General features: G+C 41.5%; 1 long non-coding RNA gene across 2 annotated transcripts; it reads right to left on the reverse strand.

Moving 5' to 3' along the window:
* Positions 1–5,729: 5,729 nt before the first annotated feature.
* Positions 5,730–22,382, reverse strand: LOC127059452 (uncharacterized). 2 transcript variants are annotated; one of them, XR_007777309.1, is made up of 3 exons: positions 21,788–22,382; positions 14,785–15,232; positions 5,730–6,732 (listed from the first exon to the last, which is right to left on the reverse strand). It is a non-coding gene; the product is annotated as an uncharacterized LOC127059452 (long non-coding RNA). The 2 variants fall into 2 exon arrangements; XR_007777308.1 differs by lacking the exon at positions 21,788–22,382 and adding an exon at positions 16,351–16,409.
* Positions 22,383–22,795: the final 413 nt, after the last annotated feature.

Here is a 22,795-nt window from a genome sequence, read left to right on the forward strand (position 1 = left end):
CAGAGTGTTTGTAAGTCCTTCTTATTTGTTTTGGCCTTCAGCGGGGATCAATTCTGGCAAGGCTTGGTGTATGTTTGAGTGTCCCTGCAGTTGTTTGCATGCCATGCCTTTTCATGGCTTTGACTTTGGCCGAGATTTTTTTTTTTTTTTTTTAACTGTATCCATGCAATGTCCCTCATATCTTCCCCTCCAAGTTGTGTCTGCCTCCTTGGATTTTGTTTTGCTTTTGCAACACCTGTCAGCTTAGTTTTGGCCTCCTTTGGTCCTCTGCACTGCACCTTCTTTCTGCCAGACCACTTTCTTGTAGTCACCAAATTTCCCACTTTTCTTTTTTTTTTTTTCAATTTCATTTCCTTTGGTCATATCTCCTTTCCAGAGTGTTTGTAAGTCCTTCTTATTTGTTTTGGCCTTCAGCGGGGATCAATTCTGGCAAGGCTTGGTGTATGTTGTGAGTGTCCCTGCAGTTGTTTGCATGCCATGCCTTTTCATGGCTTTGACTTTGGCCGAGATTTTTTTTTTTTTTTTTTTAACTGTATCCATGCAATGTCCCTCATATCTTCCCCTCCAAGTTGTGTCTGCCTCCTTGGATTTTGTTTTGCTTTTGCAACACCTGTCAGCTTAGTTTTGGCCTCCTTTGGTCCTCTGCACTGCACCTTCTTTCTGCCCATGACCACTTTCTTGTAGTCACCAAATTTCCCACTTTTCTTTTTTTTTTTTCCAATTTCATTTCCTTTGGTCATATCTCCTTTCCAGAGTGTTTGTAAGTCCTTCTTATTTGTTTTGGCCTTCAGCGGGGATCAATTCTGGCAAGGCTTGGTGTCAGTGTCCCTGCAGTTGTTTGCATGCCATGCCTTTTCATGGCTTTGACTTTGGCCGAGATTTTTTTTTTTTTTTTTTTAACTGTATCCATGCAATGTCCCTCATATCTTCCCCTCCAAGTTGTGTCTGCCTCCTTGGATTTTGTTTTGCTTTTGCAACACCTGTCAGCTTAGTTTTGGCCTCCTTTGGTCCAATGCACTGCACCTTCTTTCTGCCATGACCACTTTCTTGTAGTCACCAAATTTCCCACTTTTCTTTTTTTTTTTTTCAATTTCATTTCCTTTGGATCATATTTCATTTCCAGAGTGTTTGTAAGTCCTTCTTATTTGTTTTGGCCTTCAGCGGGGATCAATTCTGGCAAGGCTTGGTGTATGTTGTGAGTGTCCCTGCAGTTGTTTGCATGCCATGCCTTTTCATGGCTTTGACTTTGGCCAAGATTTTTTTTTTTTTTTTTTAACTGTATCCATGCAATGTCCCTCATATCTTCCCCTCCAAGTTGTGTCTGCCTCCTTGGATTTTGTTTTGCTTTTGCAACACCTGTCAGCTTAGTTTTGGCCTCCTTTGGTCCTTGCACTGCACCTCCTTTCTGCCCAGACCACTTTCTTGTAGTCACCAAATTTCCCACTTTTCTTTTTTTTTTTTCCAATTTCATTTCCTTTGATCATATCTCTATTCCAGAATGTTTGTAAGTCCTTCTTATTTGTTTTGGCCTTCAGCGGGGATCAATTCTGGCAAGGCTTGGTGTATGTGAGTGTCCCTGCAGTTGTTTGCATGCCATGCCTTTTCATGGCTTTGACTTTGGCCGAGATTTTTTTTTTTTTTTTTTTAACTGTATCCATGCAATGTCCCTCATATCTTCCCCTCCAAGTTGTGTCTGCCTCCTTGGATTTTGTTTTGCTTTTGCAACACCTGTCAGCTTAGTTTTGGCCTCCTTTGGTCCTCTGCACTGCACCTTCTTTCTGCCCAGACCACTTTCTTGTTGTCACCAAATTTCCCACTTTTCTTTTTTTTTTTTCCAGTTTCATTTCCTTTGGTCATATCTCCTTTCCAGAGTGTTTGTAAGTCCTTCTTATTTGTTTTGGCCTTCAGCGGGGATCAATTCTGGCAAGGCTTGGTGTATGTTGAGTGTCCCTGCAGTTGTTTGCATGCCATGCCTTTTCATGGCTTTGACTTTGGCCGAGATTTTTTTTTTTTTTTTTTAACTGTATCCATGCAATGTCCCTCATATCTTCCCCTCCAAGTTGTGTCTGCCTCCTTGGATTTTGTTTTGCTTTTGCAACACCTGTCAGCTTAGTTTTGGCCTCCTTTGTCCTCTGCACTGCACCTTCTTTCTGCCATGACCACTTTCTTGTTGTCACCAAATTTCCCACTTTTCTTTTTTTTTTTTTCCAGTTTCATTTCCTTTGGTCATATCTCCTTTCCAGAGTGTTTGTAAGTCCTTCTTATTTGTTTTGGCCTTCAGCGGGGATCAATTCTGGCAAGGCTTGGTGTATGTTGTGAGTGTCCCTGCAGTTGTTTGCATGCCATGCCTTTTCATGGCTTTGACTTTGGCCGAGATTTTTTTTTTTTTTTTTTAACTGTATCCATGCAATGTCCCTCATATCTTCCCCTCCAAGTTGTGTCTGCCTCCTTGGATTTTGTTTTGCTTTTGCAACACCTGTCAGCTTAGTTTTGGCCTCCTTTGGTCCTATGCACTGCACCTTCTTTCTGCCATGACCACTTTCTTGTAGTCACCAAATTTCCCACTTTTCTTTTTTTTTTTTCCAATTTCATTTCCTTTGGTCATATCTCCTTTCCAGAGTGTTTGTAAGTCCTTCTTATTTGTTTTGGCCTTCAGCGGGGATCAATTCTGGCAAGGCTTGGTGTATGTTGTGAGTGTCCCTGCAGTTGTTTGCATGCCATGCCTTTTCATGGCTTTGACTTTGGCCGAGATTTTTTTTTGTTTTCAAAACTGTATCCATGCAATGTCCCTCATATCTTCCCCTCTAAGTTGTGTCTGCCTCCTTGGATTTTGTTTTGCTTTTGCAACACCTGTCAGCTTAGTTTTGGCCTCCTTTGGTCCTCTGCACTGCACCTTCTTTCTGCCCAGACCACTTTCTTGTAGTCACCAAATTTCCCACTTTTTTTTTTTTTCTAATTTCATTTCGTTTGGATATATTTCATTTCCAGAGTGTTTGTAAGTCCTTCTTATTTGTATTGGCCTTCAGCAAGGATCAATTCTGGCAAGGCTTGGTGTATGTTGTGAGTGTCCCTGCAGTTGTTTGCATGCCATGCCTTTTCATGGCTTTGACTTTGGCCGAGATTTTTTTTTTTTTTTTTTTTTTTAACTGTATCCATGCAATGTCCCTCATATCTTCCCCTCCAAGTTGTGTCTGCCTCCTTGGATTTTGTTTTGCTTTTGCAACACCTGTCAGCTTAGTTTTGGCCTCCTTTGGTCCAATGCACTGCACCTTCTTTCTGCCCAGACCACTTTCTTGTAGTCACCAAATTTCCCACTTTTCTTTTTTTTTTTTCTAATTTCATTTCCTTTGGATATATTCCATTTCCAGAGTGTTTGTAAGTCCTTCTTATTTGTTTTGGCCTTCAGCGGGGATCAATTCTGGCAAGGCTTGGTGTATGTTGTGAGTGTCCCTGCAGTTGTTTGCATGCCTTGCCTTTTCATGGCTTTGACTTTGGCCGAGATTTTTTTTTGTTTTTTTTAAACTGTATCCATGCAATGTCCCTCATATCTTCCCCTCCAAGTTGTGTCTGCCTCCTTGGATTTTGTTTTGCTTTTGCAACACCTGTCAGCTTAGTTTTGGCCTCCTTTGGTCCTCTTGCACTGCACCTCCTTTCTGCCCAGACCACTTTCTTGTAGTCACCAAATTTCTCAATTTTCCCTTTTTTGGGGGTTTTTTGCAATTGCATTTCTTTTGATCATATCTCCTTTCCAGAGTCTTTGTAAGCCTTTCTTTGCAGGGGCGCAAGATTTCGTTTGCCTGCCCGAAAGGAAATGAAATTTCCTTTCGGGCAGGCAAACGAAATCTTGCGATTTTAATGGGGATCAATTGGAGAACGCTTTGGTGCAAGTCCCTGCACTTGTTGGCTTGCCATGCCTTTTGTTGGCTTTGACTTAGGCTGATTTTTTTTTCTTTTTTTTTTTTTTAATGTATCCATGCATTGTCCCTCATATCTTCCCCTCCAAGTTGTGTCTGCCTCCTTGGATTTTGTTTTGCTTTTGCAACACCTGTCAGCTTAGTTTTGGCCTCCTTTGGTCCTCTGCACTGCACCTTCTTTCTGCCCAGACCACTTTCTTGTTGTCACCAAATTTCCCACTTTTCTTTTTTTTTTTTCCAGTTTCATTTCCTTTGGTCATATCTCCTTTCCAGAGTGTTTGTAAGTCCTTCTTATTTGTTTTGGCCTTCAGCGGGGATCAATTCTGGCAAGGCTTGGTGTATGTTGTGAGTGTCCCTGCAGTTGTTTGCATGCCTTGCCTTTTCATGGCTTTGATTTTGGCCAAGATTTTTTTTTTTTTTTTTAACTGTATCCATGCAATGTCCCTCATATCTTCCCCTCCAAGTTGTGTCTGCCTCCTTGGATTTTGTTTTGCTTTTGCAACACCTGTCAGCTTAGTTTTGGCCTCCTTTGGTCCTCTGCACTGCACCTTCTTTCTGCCCATGACCACTTTCTTGTAGTCACCAAATTTCCCACTTTTCTTTTTTTTTTTTTCCAATTTCATTTCCTTTGGTCATATCTCCTTTCCAGAGTGTTTGTAAGTCCTTCTTATTTGTTTTGGCCTTCAGCGGGGATCAATTCTGGCAAGGCTTGGTGTATGTTGAGTGTCCCTGCAGTTGTTTGCATGCCATGCCTTTTCATGGCTTTGACTTTGGCCGAGATTTTTTTTTTTTTTTTTTTAACTGTATCCATGCAATGTCCCTCATATCTTCCCCTCCAAGTTGTGTCTGCCTCCTTGGATTTTGTTTTGCTTTTGCAACACCTGTCAGCTTAGTTTTGGCCTCCTTTGGTCCTCTGCACTGCACCTTCTTTCTGCCCAGACCACTTTCTTGTAGTCACCAAATTTCCCACTTTTCTTTTTTTTTTTTCCAATTTCATTTCCTTTGGTCATATCTCCTTTCCAGAGTGTTTGTAAGTCCTTCTTATTTGTTTTGGCCTTCAGCGGGGATCAATTCTGGCAAGGCTTGGTGTATGTTGAGTGTCCCTGCAGTTGTTTGCATGCCTTGCCTTTTCATGGCTTTGACTTTGGCCAAGATTTTTTTTTTTTTTTTTTAACTGTATCCATGCAACGTCCCTCATATCTTCCCCTCCAAGTTGTGTCTGCCTCCTTGGATTTTGTTTCGCTTTTGCAACACCTGTCAGCTTAGTTTTGGCCTCCTTTGGTCCAATGCACTGCACCTTCTTTCTGCCATGACCACTTTCTTGTAGTCACCAAATTTCCCACTTTTCTTTTTTTTTTTTTCCAATTTCATTTCCTTTGGTCTATTTCCTTTCCAGAGTGTTTGTAAGTCCTTCTTATTTGTTTTGGCCTTCAGCGGGGATCAATTCTGGCAAGGCTTGGTGTATGTTGAGTGTCCCTGCAGTTGTTTGCATGCCATGCCTTTTCATGGCTTTGACTTTGGCCGAGATTTTTTTTTTTTTTTTTTTAACTGTATCCATGCAATGTCCCTCATATCTTCCCCTCCAAGTTGTGTCTGCCTCCTTGGATTTTGTTTTGCTTTTGCAACACCTGTCAGCTTAGTTTTGGCCTCCTTTGGTCCTCTGCACTGCACCTTCTTTCTGCCATGACCACTTTCTTGTAGTCACCAAATTTCCCACTTTTCTTTTTTTTTTTTCCAATTTCTTTTCCTTTGGTCATATCTCCTTTCCAGAGTGTTTGTAAGTCCTTCTTATTTGTTTTGGCCTTCAGCGGGGATCAATTCTGGCAAGGCTTGGTGTATGTTGAGTGTCCCTGCAGTTGTTTGCATGCCATGCCTTTTCATGGCTTTGACTTTGGCCAAGATTTTTTTTTTTTTTTTTTAACTGTATCCATGCAATGTCCCTCATATCTTCCCCTCCAAGTTGTGTCTGCCTCCTTGGATTTTGTTTTGCTTTTGCAACACCTGTCAGCTTAGTTTTGGCCTCCTTTGGTCCAATGCACTGCACCTTCTTTCTGCCCAGACCACTTTCTTGTAGTCACCAAATTTCCCACTTTTCTTTTTTTTTTTTCTAATTTCATTTCCTTTGGATATATTTCATTTCCAGAGTGTTTGTAAGTCCTTCTTATTTGTTTTGGCCTTCAGCGGGGATCAATTCTGGCAGGGCTTGGTGTATGTTGTGAGTGTCCCTGCAGTTGTTTGCATGCCATGCCTTTTCATGGCTTTGACTTTGGCCGAGATTTTTTTTTGTTTTTTAAACTGTATCCATGCAATGTCCCTCATATCTTCCCCTCCAAGTTGTGTCTGCCTCCTTGGATTTTGTTTTGCTTTTGCAACACCTGTCAGCTTAGTTTTGGCCTCCTTTGGTCCTCTGCACTGCACCTTCTTTCTGCCATGACCACTTTCTTGTTGTCACCAAATTTCCCAATTTTCCCTTTTTTGGGGGTTTTTTTGCAATTGCATTTCTTTTGATCATATCTCCTTTCCAGAGTCTTTGTAAGCCTTTCTTTGCAGGGGCGCAAGATTTCGTTTGCCTGCCCGAAAGGAAATGAAATTTCCTTTCGGGCAGGCAAACGAAATCTTGCGATTTTAATGGGGATCAATTAGACACGCTTTGGTGCAAGTCCCTGCACTTGTTGGCTTGCAATGCCTTTTGTTGGCTTTGACTTAGGCTGATTTTTTTTCTTTTTTTTTTTTTTTTAATGTATCCATGCATTGTCCCTCATATCTTCCCCTCCAAGTTGTGTCTGCCTCCTTGGATTTTGTTTTGCTTTTGCAACACCTGTCAGCTTAGTTTTGGCCTCCTTTGGTCCTCTGCACTGCACCTTCTTTCTGCCCAGACCACTTTCTTGTAGTCACCAAAGTTCACACTTTTCTTTTTTTTTTTTTCCAGTTTCATTTCCTTTGGTCATATCTCCTTTCCAGAGTGTTTGTAAGTCCTTCTTATTTGTTTTGGCCTTCAGCGGGGATCAATTCTGGCAAGGCTTGGTGTATGTTGAGTGTCCCTGCAGATGTTTGCATGCCTTGCCTTTTCATGGCTTTGACTTTGGCCAAGATTTTTTTTTTTTTTTTTTAACTGTATCCATGCAATGTCCCTCATATCTTCCCCTCCAAGTTGTGTCTGCCTCCTTGGATTTTGTTTTGCTTTTGCAACACCTGTCAGCTTAGTTTTGGCCTCCTTTGGTCCTCTGCACTGCACCTTCTTTCTGCCATGACCACTTTCTTGTAGTCACCAAATTTCCCACTTTTCTTTTTTTTTTTTTCCAATTTCATTTCCTTTGGTCATATCTCCTTTCCAGAGTGTTTGTAAGTCCTTCTTATTTGTTTTGGCCTTCAGCGGGGATCAATTCTGGCAAGGCTTGGTGTATGTGTGAGTGTCCCTGCAGTTGTTTGCATGCCATGCCTTTTCATGGCTTTGACTTTGGCCGAGATTTTTTTTTTTTTTTTTTAACTGTATCCATGCAATGTCCCTCATATCTTCCCCTCCAAGTTGTGTCTGCCTCCTTGGATTTTGTTTTGCTTTTGCAACACCTGTCAGCTTAGTTTTGGCCTCCTTTGGTCCTCTGCACTGCACCTTCTTTCTGCCATGACCACTTTCTTGTAGTCACCAAATTTCCCACTTTTCTTTTTTTTTTTTTCCAATTTCATTTCCTTTGGTCATATCTCCTTTCCAGAGTGTTTGTAAGTCCTTCTTATTTGTTTTGGCCTTCAGCGGGGATCAATTCTGGCAAGGCTTGGTGTATGTTGTGAGTGTCCCTGCAGTTGTTTGCATGCCATGCCTTTTCATGGCTTTGACTTTGGCCAAGATTTTTTTTTTTTTTTTTTAACTGTATCCATGCAATGTCCCTCATATCTTCCCCTCCAAGTTGTGTCTGCCTCCTTGGATTTTGTTTTGCTTTTGCAACACCTGTCAGCTTAGTTTTGGCCTCCTTTGGTCCTCTGCACTGCACCTTCTTTCTGCCCAGACCACTTTCTTGTAGTCACCAAATTTCCCACTTTTCTTTTTTTTTTTCCAATTTCATTTCCTTTGGTCATATCTCCTTTCCAGAGTGTTTGTAAGTCCTTCTTATTTGTTTTGGCCTTCAGCGGGGATCAATTCTGGCAAGGCTTGGTGTATGTTGAGTGTCCCTGCAGTTGTTTGCATGCCATGCCTTTTCATGGCTTTGACTTTGGCCGAGATTTTTTTTTTTTTTTTTAACTGTATCCATGCAATGTCCCTCATATCTTCCCCTCCAAGTTGTGTCTGCCTCCTTGGATTTTGTTTTGCTTTTGCAACACCTGTCAGCTTAGTTTTGGCCTCCTTTGGTCCTCTGCACTGCACCTTCTTTCTGCCATGACCACTTTCTTGTAGTCACCAAATTTCCCACTTTTCTTTTTTTTTTTTTCCAATTTCATTTCCTTTGGTCATATCTCCTTTCCAGAGTGTTTGTAAGTCCTTCTTATTTGTTTTGGCCTTCAGCGGGGATCAATTCTGGCAAGGCTTGGTGTATGTTGAGTGTCCCTGCAGTTGTTTGCATGCCATGCCTTTTCATGGCTTTGACTTTGGCCAAGATTTTTTTTTTTTTTTTTTAACTGTATCCATGCAATGTCCCTCATATCTTCCCCTCCAAGTTGTGTCTGCCTCCTTGGATTTTGTTTTGCTTTTGCAACACCTGTCAGCTTAGTTTTGGCCTCCTTTGGTCCTCTGCACTGCACCTTCTTTCTGCCCAGACCACTTTCTTGTAGTCACCAAATTTCCCACTTTTCTTTTTTTTTTTTCCAATTTCATTTCCTTTGGTCATATCTCCTTTCCAGAGTGTTTGTAAGTCCTTCTTATTTGTTTTGGCCTTCAGCGGGGATCAATTCTGGCAAGGCTTGGTGTATGTTGTGAGTGTCCCTGCAGTTGTTTGCATGCCATGCCTTTTCATGGCTTTGACTTTGGCCGAGATTTTTTTTTTTTTTTTTAACTGTATCCATGCAATGTCCCTCATATCTTCCCCTCCAAGTTGTGTCTGCCTCCTTGGATTTTGTTTTGCTTTTGCAACACCTGTCAGCTTAGTTTTGGCCTCCTTTGGTCCTCTGCACTGCACCTTCTTTCTGCCATGACCACTTTCTTGTAGTCACCAAATTTCCCACTTTTCTTTTTTTTTTTTCCAATTTCATTTCCTTTGGTCATATCTCCTTTCCAGAGTGTTTGTAAGTCCTTCTTATTTGTTTTGGCCTTCAGCGGGGATCAATTCTGGCAAGGCTTGGTGTATGTTGAGTGTCCCTGCAGTTGTTTGCATGCCATGCCTTTTCATGGCTTTGACTTTGGCCGAGATTTTTTTTTTTTTTTTTTAACTGTATCCATGCAATGTCCCTCATATCTTCCCCTCCAAGTTGTGTCTGCCTCCTTGGATTTTGTTTTGCTTTTGCAACACCTGTCAGCTTAGTTTTGGCCTCCTTTGGTCCATTGCACTGCACCTTCTTTCTGCCCAGACCACTTTCTTGTAGTCACCAAATTTCCCACTTTTCTTTTTTTTTTTTCCAATTTCATTTCCTTTGGATCATATTTCATTTCCAGAGTGTTTGTAAGTCCTTCTTATTTGTTTTGGCCTTCAGCGGGGATCAATTCTGGCAGGGCTTGGTGTATGTTGTGAGTGTCCCTGCAGTTGTTTGCATGCCATGCCTTTTCATGGCTTTGACTTTGGCCGAGATTTTTTTTTGTTTTTTAAACTGTATCCATGCAATGTCCCTCATATCTTCCCCTCCAAGTTGTGTCTGCCTCCTTGGATTTTGTTTTGCTTTTGCAACACCTGTCAGCTTAGTTTTGGCCTCCTTTGGTCCTCTGCACTGCACCTTCTTTCTGCCCATGACCACTTTCTTGTAGTCACCAAATTTCCCACTTTTCTTTTTTTTTTTTCCAATTTCATTTCCTTTGGTCATATCTCCTTTCCAGAGTGTTTGTAAGTCCTTCTTATTTGTTTTGGCCTTCAGCGGGGATCAATTCTGGCAAGGCTTGGTGTATGTTGTGAGTGTCCCTGCAGTTGTTTGCATGCCATGCCTTTTCATGGCTTTGACTTTGGCCGAGATTTTTTTTTTTTTTTTTTTAACTGTATCCATGCAATGTCCCTCATATCTTCCCCTCCAAGTTGTGTCTGCCTCCTTGGATTTTGTTTTGCTTTTGCAACACCTGTCAGCTTAGTTTTGGCCTCCTTTGGTCCTCTGCACTGCACCTTCTTTCTGCCCAGACCACTTTCTTGTAGTCACCAAATTTCCCACTTTTCTTTTTTTTTTTTCCAATTTCATTTCCTTTGGATCATATCTCCTTTCCAGAGTGTTTGTAAGTCCTTCTTATTTGTTTTGGCCTTCAGCGGGGATCAATTCTGGCAAGGCTTGGTGTATGTTGAGTGTCCCTGCAGTTGTTTGCATGCCATGCCTTTTCATGGCTTTGACTTTGGCTGAGATTTTTTTTTTTTTTTTTTTAAATGTATCCATGCAATGTCCCTCATATCTTCCCCTCCAAGTTGTGTCTGCCTCCTTGGATTTTGTTTTGCTTTTGCAACACCTGTCAGCTTAGTTTTGGCCTCCTTTGGTCCTCTGCACTGCACCTCCTTTCTGCCCAGACCACTTTCTTGTAGTCACCAAATTTCTCAATTTTTCCTTTTTTGGGGGTTTTTTGCAATTGCATTTCTTTTGATCATATCTCCTTTCCAGAGTGTTTGTAAGCCTTTCTTTGCAGGGGCGCAAGATTTCGTTTGCCTGCCCGAAAGGAAATGAAATTTCCTTTCGGGCAGGCAAACGAAATCTTGCGATTTTAATGGGGATCAATTGAGACACGCTTTGGTGCAAGTCCCTGCACTTGTTGGCTTGCCATGCCTTTTGTTGGCTTTGACTTAGGCTGATTTTTTTTTCTTTTTTTTTTTTTTATGTATCCATGCATTGTCCCTCATATCTTCCCCTCCAAGTTGTGTCTGCCTCCTTGGATTTTGTTTTGCTTTTGCAACACCTGTCAGCTTAGTTTTGGCCTCCTTTGGTCCTCTGCACTGCACCTTCTTTCTGCCCAGACCACTTTCTTGTAGTCACCAAATTTCCCACTTTTCTTTTTTTTTTTCCAATTTCATTTCCTTTGGTCATATCTCCTTTCCAGAGTGTTTGTAAGTCCTTCTTATTTGTTTTGGCCTTCAGCGGGGATCAATTCTGGCAAGGCTTGGTGTATGTTGAGTGTCCCTGCAGTTGTTTGCATGCCATGCCTTTTCATGGCTTTGACTTTGGCCAAGATTTTTTTTTTTTTTTTAACTGTATCCATGCAATGTCCCTCATATCTTCCCCTCCAAGTTGTGTCTGCCTCCTTGGATTTTGTTTTGCTTTTGCAACACCTGTCAGCTTAGTTTTGGCCTCCTTTGGTCCTCTGCACTGCACCTTCTTTCTGCCATGACCACTTTCTTGTTGTCACCAAATTTCCCAATTTTCCTTTTTTGGGGTTTTTTTGCAATTGCATTTCTTTTGATCATATCTCCTTTCCAGAGTCTTTGTAAGCCTTTCTTTGCAGGGCGCAAGTTTCGTTTGCCTGCCCGAAGGAATGAAATTCCTTTCGGCAGGCAACGAATCTTGCGATTTTAATGGGATCATTAGACACGCTTTGGTGCAAGTCCCTGCACTTGTTGGCTTGCCATGCCTTTTGTTGGCTTTGACTTAGGCTGATTTTTTTTCTTTTTTTTTTTTTTTAACTGTATCCATGCATTGTCCCTCATATCTTCCCCTCCAAGTTGTGTCTGCCTCCTTGGATTTTAGTTTGCTTTTGCAACACCTGTCAGCTTAGTTTTGGCCTCCTTTGGTCCTCTGCACTGCACCTTCTTTCTGCCCAGACCACTTTCTTGTAGTCACCAAATTTCCCACTTTTCTTTTTTTTTTTTTCCAATTTCATTTCCTTTGGTCATATCTCCTTTCCAGAGTGTTTGTAAGTCCTTCTTATTTGTTTTGGCCTTCAGCAAGAATCAATTCTGGCAGGGCTTGGTGTATGTTGTGAGTGTCCCTGCAGTTGTTTGCATGCCTTGCCTTTTCATGGCTTTGATTTTGGCCAAGATTTTTTTTTTTTTTTTTTAACTGTATCCATGCAATGTCCCTCATATCTTCCCCTCCAAGTTGTGTCTGCCTCCTTGGATTTTGTTTTGCTTTTGCAACACCTGTCAGCTTAGTTTTGGCCTCCTTTGGTCCTCTGCACTGCACCTTCTTTCTGCCATGACCACTTTCTTGTAGTCACCAAATTTCCCACTTTTCTTTTTTTTTTTTTCCAATTTCATTTCCTTTGGTCATATCTCCTTTCCAGAGTGTTTGTAAGTCCTTCTTATTTGTTTTGGCCTTCAGCGGGAATCAATTCTGGCAGGGCTTGGTGTATGTTGAGTGTCCCTGCAGTTGTTTGCATGCCTTGCCTTTTCATGGCTTTGATTTATCCAAGATTTTTTTTTTTTTTTTTAACTGTATCCATGCAATGTCCCTCATATCTTCCCCTCCAAGTTGTATCTGCCTCCTTGGATTTTGTTTTGCTTTTGCAACACCTGTCAGCTTAGTTTTGGCCTCCTTTGGTCCTCTGCACTGCACCTTCTTTCTGCCATGACCACTTTCTTGTAGTCACCAAATTTCCCACTTTTCTTTTTTTTTTTTTCAATTTCATTTCCTTTGGTCATATCTCCTTTCCAGAGTGTTTGTAAGTCCTTCTTATTTGTTTTGGCCTTCAGCGGGGATCAATTCTGGCAAGGCTTGGTGTATGTTTGAGTGTCCCTGCAGTTGTTTGCATGCCTTGCCTTTTCATGGCTTTGACTTTGGCCAAGATTTTTTTTTTTTTTTTTTTAACTGTATCCATGCAATGTCCCTCATATCTTCCCCTCCAAGTTGTGTCTGCCTCCTTGGATTTTGTTTTGCTTTTGCAACACCTGTCAGCTTAGTTTTGGCCTCCTTTGGTCCTCTGCACTGCACCTTCTTTCTGCCCATGACCACTTTCTTGTAGTCACCAAATTTCCCACTTTTCTTTTTTTTTTTTTCCAATTTCATTTCCTTTGGTCATATCTCCTTTCCAGAGTGTTTGTAAGTCCTTCTTATTTGTTTTGGCCTTCAGCGGGGATCAATTCTGGCAAGGCTTGGTGTATGTTGTGAGTGTCCCTGCAGTTGTTTGCATGCCATGCCTTTTCATGGCTTTGACTTTGGCCAAGATTTTTTTTTTTTTTTTTAAACTGTATCCATGCAATGTCCCTCATATCTTCCCCTCCAAGTTGTGTCTGCCTCCTTGGATTTTGTTTTGCTTTTGCAACACCTGTCAGCTTAGTTTTGGCCTCCTTTGGTCCTCTGCACTGCACCTTCTTTCTGCCCAGACCACTTTCTTGTAGTCACCAAATTTCCCACTTTTCTTTTTTTTTTTTTCCAATTTCATTTCCTTTGGTCATATCTCCTTTCCAGAGTGTTTGTAAGTCCTTCTTATTTGTTTTGGCCTTCAGCGGGGATCAATTCTGGCAAGGCTTGGTGTATGTTGAGTGTCCCTGCAGTTGTTTGCATGCCATGCCTTTTCATGGCTTTGACTTTGGCCAGATTTTTTTTTTTTTTTTTTTTTAACTGTATCCATGCAATGTCCCTCATATCTTCCCCTCCAAGTTGTGTCTGCCTCCTTGGATTTTGTTTTGCTTTTGCAACACCTGTCAGCTTAGTTTTGGCCTCCTTTGGTCCAATGCACTGCACCTTCTTTCTGCCATGACCACTTTCTTGTAGTCACCAAATTTCCCACTTTTCTTTTTTTTTTTTTCCAATTTCATTTCCTTTGGTCATATTTCCTTTCCAGAGTGTTTGTAAGTCCTTCTTATTTGTTTTGGCCTTCAGCGGGGATCAATTCTGGCAAGGCTTGGTGTATGTTGTGAGTGTCCCTGCAGTTGTTTGCATGCCATGCCTTTTCATGGCTTTGACTTTGGCCAAGATTTTTTTTTGTTTTTTAAACTGTATCCATGCAATGTCCCTCATATCTTCCCCTCCAAGTTGTGTCTGCCTCCTTGGATTTTGTTTTGCATTTGCAACACCTGTCAGCTTAGTTTTGGCCTCCTTTGGTCCTCTGCACTGCACCTTCTTTCTGCCATGACCACTTTCTTGTTGTCACCAAATTTCCCAATTTTCCCTTTTTTGGGGTTTTTTGCAATTGCATTTCTTTTGATCATATCTCCTTTCCAGAGTCTTTGTAAGCCTTTCTTTGCAGGGGCGCAAGATTTCGTTTGCCTGCCCGAAGGAATGAATTTCCTTTCGGCAGGCAAACGAATCTTGCGATTTTAATGGGGATCATTAGACACGCTTTGGTGCAAGTCCCTGCACTTGTTGGCTTGCAATGCCTTTTGTTGGCTTTGACTTAGGCTGATTTTTTTTTTTCTTTTTTTTTTTTTTTAATGTATCCATGCAATGTCCCTCATATCTTCCCCTCCAAGTTGTGTCTGCCTCCTTGGATTTTGTTTTGCTTTTGCAACACCTGTCAGCTTAGTTTTGGCCTCCTTTGGTCCTCTGCACTGCACCTGCTTTCTGCCCAGACCACTTTCTTGTTGTCACCAAATTTCCCACTTTTCTTTTTTTTTTTTTCCAATTTCATTTCCTTTGGTCATATCTCCTTTCCAGAGTGTTTGTAAGTCCTTCTTATTTGTTTTGGCCTTCAGCGGGGATCAATTCTGGCAAGGCTTGGTGTATTTTGAGTGTCCCTGCAGTTGTTTGCATGCCTTGCCTTTTCATGGCTTTGATTTTGGCCAAGATTTTTTTTTCTTTTTTTTTTTTAACTGTATCCATGCAATGTCTCTCATATCTTCCCCTCTAAGTTGTGTCTGCCTCCTTGGATTTTGTTTTGCATTTGCAACACCTGTCAGCTTAGTTTTGGCCTCCTTTGGTCCTCTGCACTGCACCTGCTTTCTGCCCAGACCACTTTCTTGTTGTCACCAAATTTCCCAATTTTCCCTTTTTTGGGGGTTTTTTGCAATTGCATTTCTTTTGATCATATCTCCTTTCCAGAGTCTTTGTATGCCTTTCTTTGCAGGGGCGCAAGATTTCGTTTGCCTGCCCGAAAGGAAATTTCATTTCCTTTCGGGCAGGCAAACGAAATCTTGCGATTTTAATGGGGATCAATTAGACACGCTTTGGTGCAAGTCCCTGCACTTGTTGGCTTGCAATGCCTTTTGTTGGCTTTGACTTAGGCTGATTTTTTTTTTTTTTTTTTTTTTTTGTTTTTTAATGTATCCATGCATTGTCCCTCATATCTTCCCCTCCAAGTTGTGTCTGCCTCCTTGGATTTTGTTTTGCTTTTGCAACACCTGTCAGCTTAGTTTTGGCCTCCTTTGGTCCTCTGCACTGCACCTTCTTTCTGCCCAGACCACTTTCTTGTAGTCACCAAATTTCCCACTTTTCTTTTTTTTTTTTCCAATTTCATTTCCTTTGGTCATATCTCCTTTCCAGAGTGTTTGTAAGTCCTTCTTATTTGTTTTGGCCTTCAGCGGGGATCAATTCTGGCAAGGCTTGGTGTATGTTGAGTGTCCCTGCAGTTGTTTGCATGCCTTGCCTTTTCATGGCTTTGATTTTGGCCAAGATTTTTTTTTTTTTTTTTTAACTGTATCCATGCAATGTCCCTCATATCTTCCCCTCCAAGTTGTGTCTGCCTCCTTGGATTTTGTTTTGCTTTTGCAACACCTGTCAGCTTAGTTTTGGCCTCCTTTGGTCCATGCACTGCACCTTCTTTCTGCCATGACCACTTTCTTGTAGTCACCAAATTTCCCACTTTTCTTTTTTTTTTTTTTCAATTTCATTTCCTTTGGTCATATTCCTTTCCAGAGTGTTTGTAAGTCCTTCTTATTTGTTTTGGCCTTCAGCGGGGATCAATTCTGGCAGGCTTGGTGTATGTGTGAGTGTCCCTGCAGTTGTTTGCATGCCATGCCTTTTCATGGCTTTGACTTTGGCCGAGATTTTTTTTTTTTTTTTTAACTGTATCCATGCAATGTCCCTCATATCTTCCCCTCCAAGTTGTGTCTGCCTCCTTGGATTTTGTTTTGCTTTTGCAACACCTGTCAGCTTAGTTTTGGCCTCCTTTGGTCCTCTGCACTGCACCTTCTTTCTGCCATGACCACTTTCTTGTAGTCACCAAATTTCCCACTTTTCTTTTTTTTTTTTTCCAATTTCATTTCCTTTGGTCATATCTCCTTTCCAGAGTGTTTGTAAGTCCTTCTTATTTGTTTTGGCATTCAGCGGGAATCAATTCTGGCAAGGCTTGGTGTATGTTGAGTGTCCCTGCAGTTGTTTGCATGCCTTGCCTTTTCATGGCTTTGATTTTGGCCAACATTTTTTTTTTTTTTTTTTTAATGTATCCATGCAATGTCCCTCATATCTTCCCCTCCAAGTTGTGTATGCCTCCTTGGATTTTGTTTTGCTTTTGCAACACCTGTCAGCTTAGTTTTGGCCTCCTTTGGTCCAATGCACTGCACCTTCTTTCTGCCCAGACCACTTTTTTGTTGTCACCAAATTTCCCACTTTTCTTTTTTTTTTTTCCAATTTCATTTCCTTTGATCATATCTCCTTTCCAGAGTGTTTGTAAGTCCTTCTTATTTGTTTTGGCCTTCAGCGGGGATCAATTCTGGCAAGGCTTGGTGTGAGTGTCCCTGCAGTTGTTTGCATGCCATGCCTTTTTATGGCTTTGGCTTTGGCTGAGTTTTTTTGTTTGTTTTTTTTTTTTTATGTATCCATGCAATGTCCTTCCTATCTTCCCCTCCAAGTTGTGTCTGCCTCCTTGGATTTTGTTTTGCTTTTGCAACATCTGTCAGCTTAGTTTTGGCCTCCTTTGGTCCTTTGCACTGCAACTCCTTTCTGCCCAGACCACTTTCTTGTAGTACCCAAATTTCCCAATTTTCCCTTTTTTGGGGGTTTTTTGCAATTGCATTTCTTTTGATCATATCTCCTTTCCAGAGTCTTTGTAAGCCTTTCTTTTCGGGGTCGCAAGATTTCGTTTGCCTTCCCGAAAGGAAATGAAATTTCCTTTCGGGCTGGCAAACGAAATCTTGCGATTTTAATGGGGATGAATTGGAGAAGCTTTGGTGCAAGTCCCTGCACTTGTTGGCTTGCCATGCCTTTTGTTGGCTTTGACTTTTACCAAGATTTTTTTTTCTATTTTTTTTTTTTTATGTATCCATGCAATGTCCTTCATATCTTCCCCTCCAAGTTGTGTCTGCCTCCTTGGATTTTGTTTTGCTTTTGCAACACCTGTCAGCTTAGTTTAGGCCTCTTTTGGTCCTCTGCACTGCACCTTCTTTCTGCCCAGACCACTTTCTTGTAGTCACCAAATTTCCCACTTTTCTTTTTTTTTTTTCCAATTTCATTTCCTTTGGTCATATCTCCTTTCCAGAGTGTTTGTAAGTCCTTCTTATTTGTTTTGGCCTTCAGCGGGGATCAATTCTGGCAAGGCTTGGTGTATGTTGAGTGTCCCTGCAGTTGTTTGCATGCCTTGCCTTTTCATGGCTTTGACTTTGGCCAAGATTTTTTTTTTTTTTTTTAACTGTATCCATGCAATGTCCCTCATATCTTCCCCTCCAAGTTGTGTCTGCCTCCTTGGATTTTGTTTTGCTTTTGCAACACCTGTCAGCTTAGTTTTGGCCTCCTTTGGTCCAATGCACTGCACCTTCTTTCTGCCATGACCACTTTCTTGTAGTCACCAAATTTCCCACTTTTCTTTTTTTTTTTTCCAGTTTCATTTCCTTTGGTCATATCTCCTTTCCAGAGTGTTTGTAAGTCCTTCTTATTTGTTTTGGCCTTCAGCGGGGATCAATTCTGGCAAGGCTTGGTGTATGTTGTGAGTGTCCCTGCAGTTGTTTGCATGCCATGCCTTTTCATGGCTTTGACTTTGGCCGAGATTTTTTTTTTTTTTTTTAACTGTATCCATGCAATGTCCCTCATATCTTCCCCTCCAAGTTGTGTCTGCCTCCTTGGATTTTGTTTTGCTTTTGCAACACCTGTCAGCTTAGTTTTGGCCTCCTTTGGTCCTCTGCACTGCACCTTCTTTCTGCCCAGACCACTTTCTTGTAGTCACCAAATTTCCCACTTTTCTTTTTTTTTTTCCAATTTCATTTCCTTTGGTCATATCTCCTTTCCAGAGTGTTTGTAAGTCCTTCTTATTTGTTTTGGCCTTCAGCGGGGATCAATTCTGGCAAGGCTTGGTGTATGTTGAGTGTCCCTGCAGTTGTTTGCATGCCATGCCTTTTCATGGCTTTGACTTTGGCCGAGATTTTTTTTTTTTTTTTTAACTGTATCCATGCAATGTCCCTCATATCTTCCCCTCCAAGTTGTGTCTGCCTCCTTGGATTTTGTTTTGCTTTTGCAACACCTGTCAGCTTAGTTTTGGCCTCCTTTGGTCCTCTGCACTGCACCTTCTTTCTGCCATGACCACTTTCTTGTAGTCACCAAATTTCCCACTTTTCTTTTTTTTTTTTCCAATTTCATTTCCTTTGGTCATATCTCCTTTCCAGAGTGTTTGTAAGTCCTTCTTATTTGTTTTGGCCTTCAGCGGGGATCAATTCTGGCAAGGCTTGGTGTATGTTGAGTGTCCCTGCAGTTGTTTGCATGCCATGCCTTTTCATGGCTTTGACTTTGGCCAAGATTTTTTTTTTTTTTTTTTTAACTGTATCCATGCAATGTCCCTCATATCTTCCCCTCCAAGTTGTGTCTGCCTCCTTGGATTTTGTTTTGCTTTTGCAACACCTGTCAGCTTAGTTTTGGCCTCCTTTGGTCCTCTGCACTGCACCTTCTTTCTGCCCAGACCACTTTCTTGTAGTCACCAAATTTCCCACTTTTCTTTTTTTTTCTTTTTCCAGTTTCATTTCCTTTGGTCATATCTCCTTTCCAGAGTGTTTGTAAGTCCTTCTTATTTGTTTTGGCCTTCAGCGGGGATCAATTCTGGCAAGGCTTGGTGTATGTTGTGAGTGTCCCCGCAGTTGTTTGCATGCCATGCCTTTTCATGGCTTTGACTTTGGCCGAGATTTTTTTTTTTTTTTTTAACTGTATCCATGCAATGTCCCTCATATCTTCCCCTCCAAGTTGTGTCTGCCTCCTTGGATTTTGTTTTGCTTTTGCAACACCTGTCAGCTTAGTTTTGGCCTCCTTTGGTCCTCTGCACTGCACCTTCTTTCTGCCATGACCACTTTCTTGTAGTCACCAAATTTCCCACTTTTCTTTTTTTTTTTTCCAATTTCATTTCCTTTGGTCATATCTCCTTTCCAGAGTGTTTGTAAGTCCTTCTTATTTGTTTTGGCCTTCAGCGGGGATCAATTCTGGCAAGGCTTGGTGTATGTTGAGTGTCCCTGCAGTTGTTTGCATGCCATGCCTTTTCATGGCTTTGACTTTGGCCGAGATTTTTTTTTTTTTTTTTTAACTGTATCCATGCAATGTCCCTCATATCTTCCCCTCCAAGTTGTGTCTGCCTCCTTGGATTTTGTTTTGCTTTTGCAACACCTGTCAGCTTAGTTTTGGCCTCCTTTGGTCCTTGCACTGCACCTCCTTTCTGCCCAGACCACTTTCTTGTAGTCACCAAATTTCCCACTTTTCTTTTTTTTTTTTCCAATTTCATTTCCTTTGGATCATATTTCATTTCCAGAGTGTTTGTAAGTCCTTCTTATTTGTTTTGGCCTTCAGCGGGGATCAATTCTGGCAGGGCTTGGTGTATGTTGTGAGTGTCCCTGCAGTTGTTTGCATGCCATGCCTTTTCATGGCTTTGACTTTGGCCGAGATTTTTTTTTGTTTTTTAAACTGTATCCATGCAATGTCCCTCATATCTTCCCCTCCAAGTTGTGTCTGCCTCCTTGGATTTTGTTTTGCTTTTGCAACACCTGTCAGCTTAGTTTTGGCCTCCTTTGGTCCTCTGCACTGCACCTTCTTTCTGCCCATGACCACTTTCTTGTAGTCACCAAATTTCCCACTTTTCTTTTTTTTTTTTCCAATTTCATTTCCTTTGGTCATATCTCCTTTCCAGAGTGTTTGTAAGTCCTTCTTATTTGTTTTGGCCTTCAGCGGGGATCAATTCTGGCAAGGCTTGGTGTATGTTGAGTGTCCCTGCAGTTGTTTGCATGCCATGCCTTTTCATGGCTTTGACTTTGGCCGAGATTTTTTTTTTTTTTTTTTTAACTGTATCCATGCAATGTCCCTCATATCTTCCCCTCCAAGTTGTGTCTGCCTCCTTGGATTTTGTTTTGCTTTTGCAACACCTGTCAGCTTAGTTTTGGCCTCCTTTGGTCCTATGCACTGCACCTTCTTTCTGCCCAGACCACTTTCTTGTAGTCACCAAATTTCCCACTTTTCTTTTTTTTTTTTCCAATTTCATTTCCTTTGGATCATATCTCCTTTCCAGAGTGTTTGTAAGTCCTTCTTATTTGTTTTGGCCTTCAGCGGGGATCAATTCTGGCAAGGCTTGGTGTATGTTTGAGTGTCCCTGCAGTTGTTTGCATGCCATGCCTTTTCATGGCTTTGACTTTGGCCGAGATTTTTTTTTTTTTTTTTTAAATGTATCCATGCAATGTCCCTCATATCTTCCCCTCCAAGTTGTGTCTGCCTCCTTGGATTTTGTTTTGCTTTTGCAACACCTGTCAGCTTAGTTTTGGCCTCCTTTGGTCCTCTGCACTGCACCTCCTTTCTGCCCAGACCACTTTCTTGTAGTCACCAAATTTCCCAATTTTTCCTTTTTTGGGGGTTTTTGCAATTGCATTTCTTTTGATCATATCTCCTTTCCAGAGTGTTTGTAAGCCTTTCTTTGCAGGGTCGCAAGATTGCGTTTGCCTTCCCGAAAGGAAATGAAATTTCCTTTCGGGAAGGCAAACGAAATCTTGCGATTTTAATGGGGATGAATTGGAGAAGCTTTGGTGCAAGTCCCTGCACTTGTTGGCTTGCCATGCCTTTTGTTGGCTTTGACTTAGGCTGATTTTTTTTTCTTTTTTTTTTTTTTATGTATCCATGCATTGTCCCTCATATCTTCCCCTCCAAGTTGTGTCTGCCTCCTTGGATTTTGTTTTGCTTTTGCAACACCTGTCAGCTTAGTTTTGGCCTCCTTTGGTCCTCTGCACTGCACCTTCTTTCTGCCCAGACCACTTTCTTGTAGTCACCAAATTTCCCACTTTTCTTTTTTTTTTTTCCAATTTCATTTCCTTTGGTCATATCTCCTTTCCAGAGTGTTTGTAAGTCCTTCTTATTTGTTTTGGCCTTCAGCGGGGATCAATTCTGGCAAGGCTTGGTGTATGTTGAGTGTCCCTGCAGTTGTTTGCATGCCATGCCTTTTCATGGCTTTGACTTTGGCCAAGATTTTTTTTTGTTTTTTTAACTGTATCCATGCAATGTCCCTCATATCTTCCCCTCCAAGTTGTGTCTGCCTCCTTGGATTTTGTTTTGCTTTTGCAACACCTGTCAGCTTAGTTTTGGCCTCCTTTGGTCCTCTTGCACTGCACCTCCTTTCTGCCCAGACCACTTTCTTGTAGTCACCAAATTTCCCAATTTTCCCTTTTTTGGGGGTTTTTTGCAATTGCATTTCTTTTGATCATATCTCCTTTCCAGAGTGTTTGTAAGCCTTTCTTTGCAGGGGCGCAAGATTTCGTTTGCCTTCCCGAAAGGAAATGAAATTTCCTTTCGGGCAGGCAAACGAAATCTTGCGATTTTAATGGGGATGAATTGGAGACACGCTTTGGTGCAAGTCCCTGCACTTGTTGGCTTGCCATGCCTTTTGTTGGCTTTGACTTAGGCTGATTTTTTTTTCTTTTTTTTTTTTTTAACTGTATCCATGCATTGTCCCTCATATCTTCCCCGTCCAAGTTGTGTCTGCCTCCTTGGATTTTGTTTTGCTTTTGCAACACCTGTCAGCTTAGTTTTGGCCTCCTTTGGTCCAATGCACTGCACCTTCTTTCTGCCCAGACCACTTTTTTGTTGTCACCAAATTTCCCACTTTTCTTTTTTTTTTTTCCAATTTCATTTCCTTTGGTCATATCTCCTTTCCAGAGTGTTTGTAAGTCCTTCTTATTTGTTTTGGCCTTCAGCGGGGATCAATTCTGGCAAGGCTTGGTGTATGTTGTGAGTGTCCCTGCAGGTGTGTGCATGCCATGCCTTTTCATGGCTTTGACTTTGGCCGAGATTTTTTTTTGTTTTTTAAACTGTATCCATGCAATGTCTCTCATATCTTCCCCTCCAAGTTGTGTCTGCCTCCTTGGATTTTGTTTTGCTTTTGCAACACCTGTCAGCTTAGTTTTGGCCTCCTTTGGTCCTCTGCACTGCACCTTCTTTCTGCCATGACCACTTTCTTGTTGTCACCAAATTTCCCACTTTTCTTTTTTTTTTTTTCCAGTTTCATTTCCTTTGGTCATATCTCCTTTCCAGAGTGTTTGTAAGTCCTTCTTATTTGTTTTGGCCTTCAGCGGGGATCAATTCTGGCAAGGCTTGGTGTATGTTGAGTGTCCCTGCAGGTGTGTGCATGCCATGCATTTTCATGGCTTTGATTTGGCCGAGATTTTTTTTTTTTTTTTTTTTTTAAACTGTATCCATGCAATGTCTCTCATATCTTCCCCTCCAAATTGTGTCTGCCTCCTTGGATTTTAGTTTGCTTTTGCAACACCTGTCAGCTTAGTTTTGGCCTCCTTTGTCCTCTGCACTGCACCTTCTTTCTGCCCATGACCACTTTCTTGTAGTCACCAAATTTCCCACTTTTCTTTTTTTTTTTTTCCAATTTCATTTCCTTTGGTCATATCTCTTTTCCAGAGTGTTTGTAAGTCCTTCTTATTTGTTTGGCCTTCAGCGGGGATCAATTCTGGCAAGGCTTGGTGTATGTTGAGTGTCCCTGCAGTTGTTTGCATGCCTGCCTTTTCATGGCT

This window comes from Serinus canaria, chromosome 3 (assembly GCF_022539315.1).
Source record: "Serinus canaria isolate serCan28SL12 chromosome 3, serCan2020, whole genome shotgun sequence".
Classification (NCBI taxonomy): Eukaryota; Metazoa; Chordata; class Aves; order Passeriformes; family Fringillidae; genus Serinus; species Serinus canaria.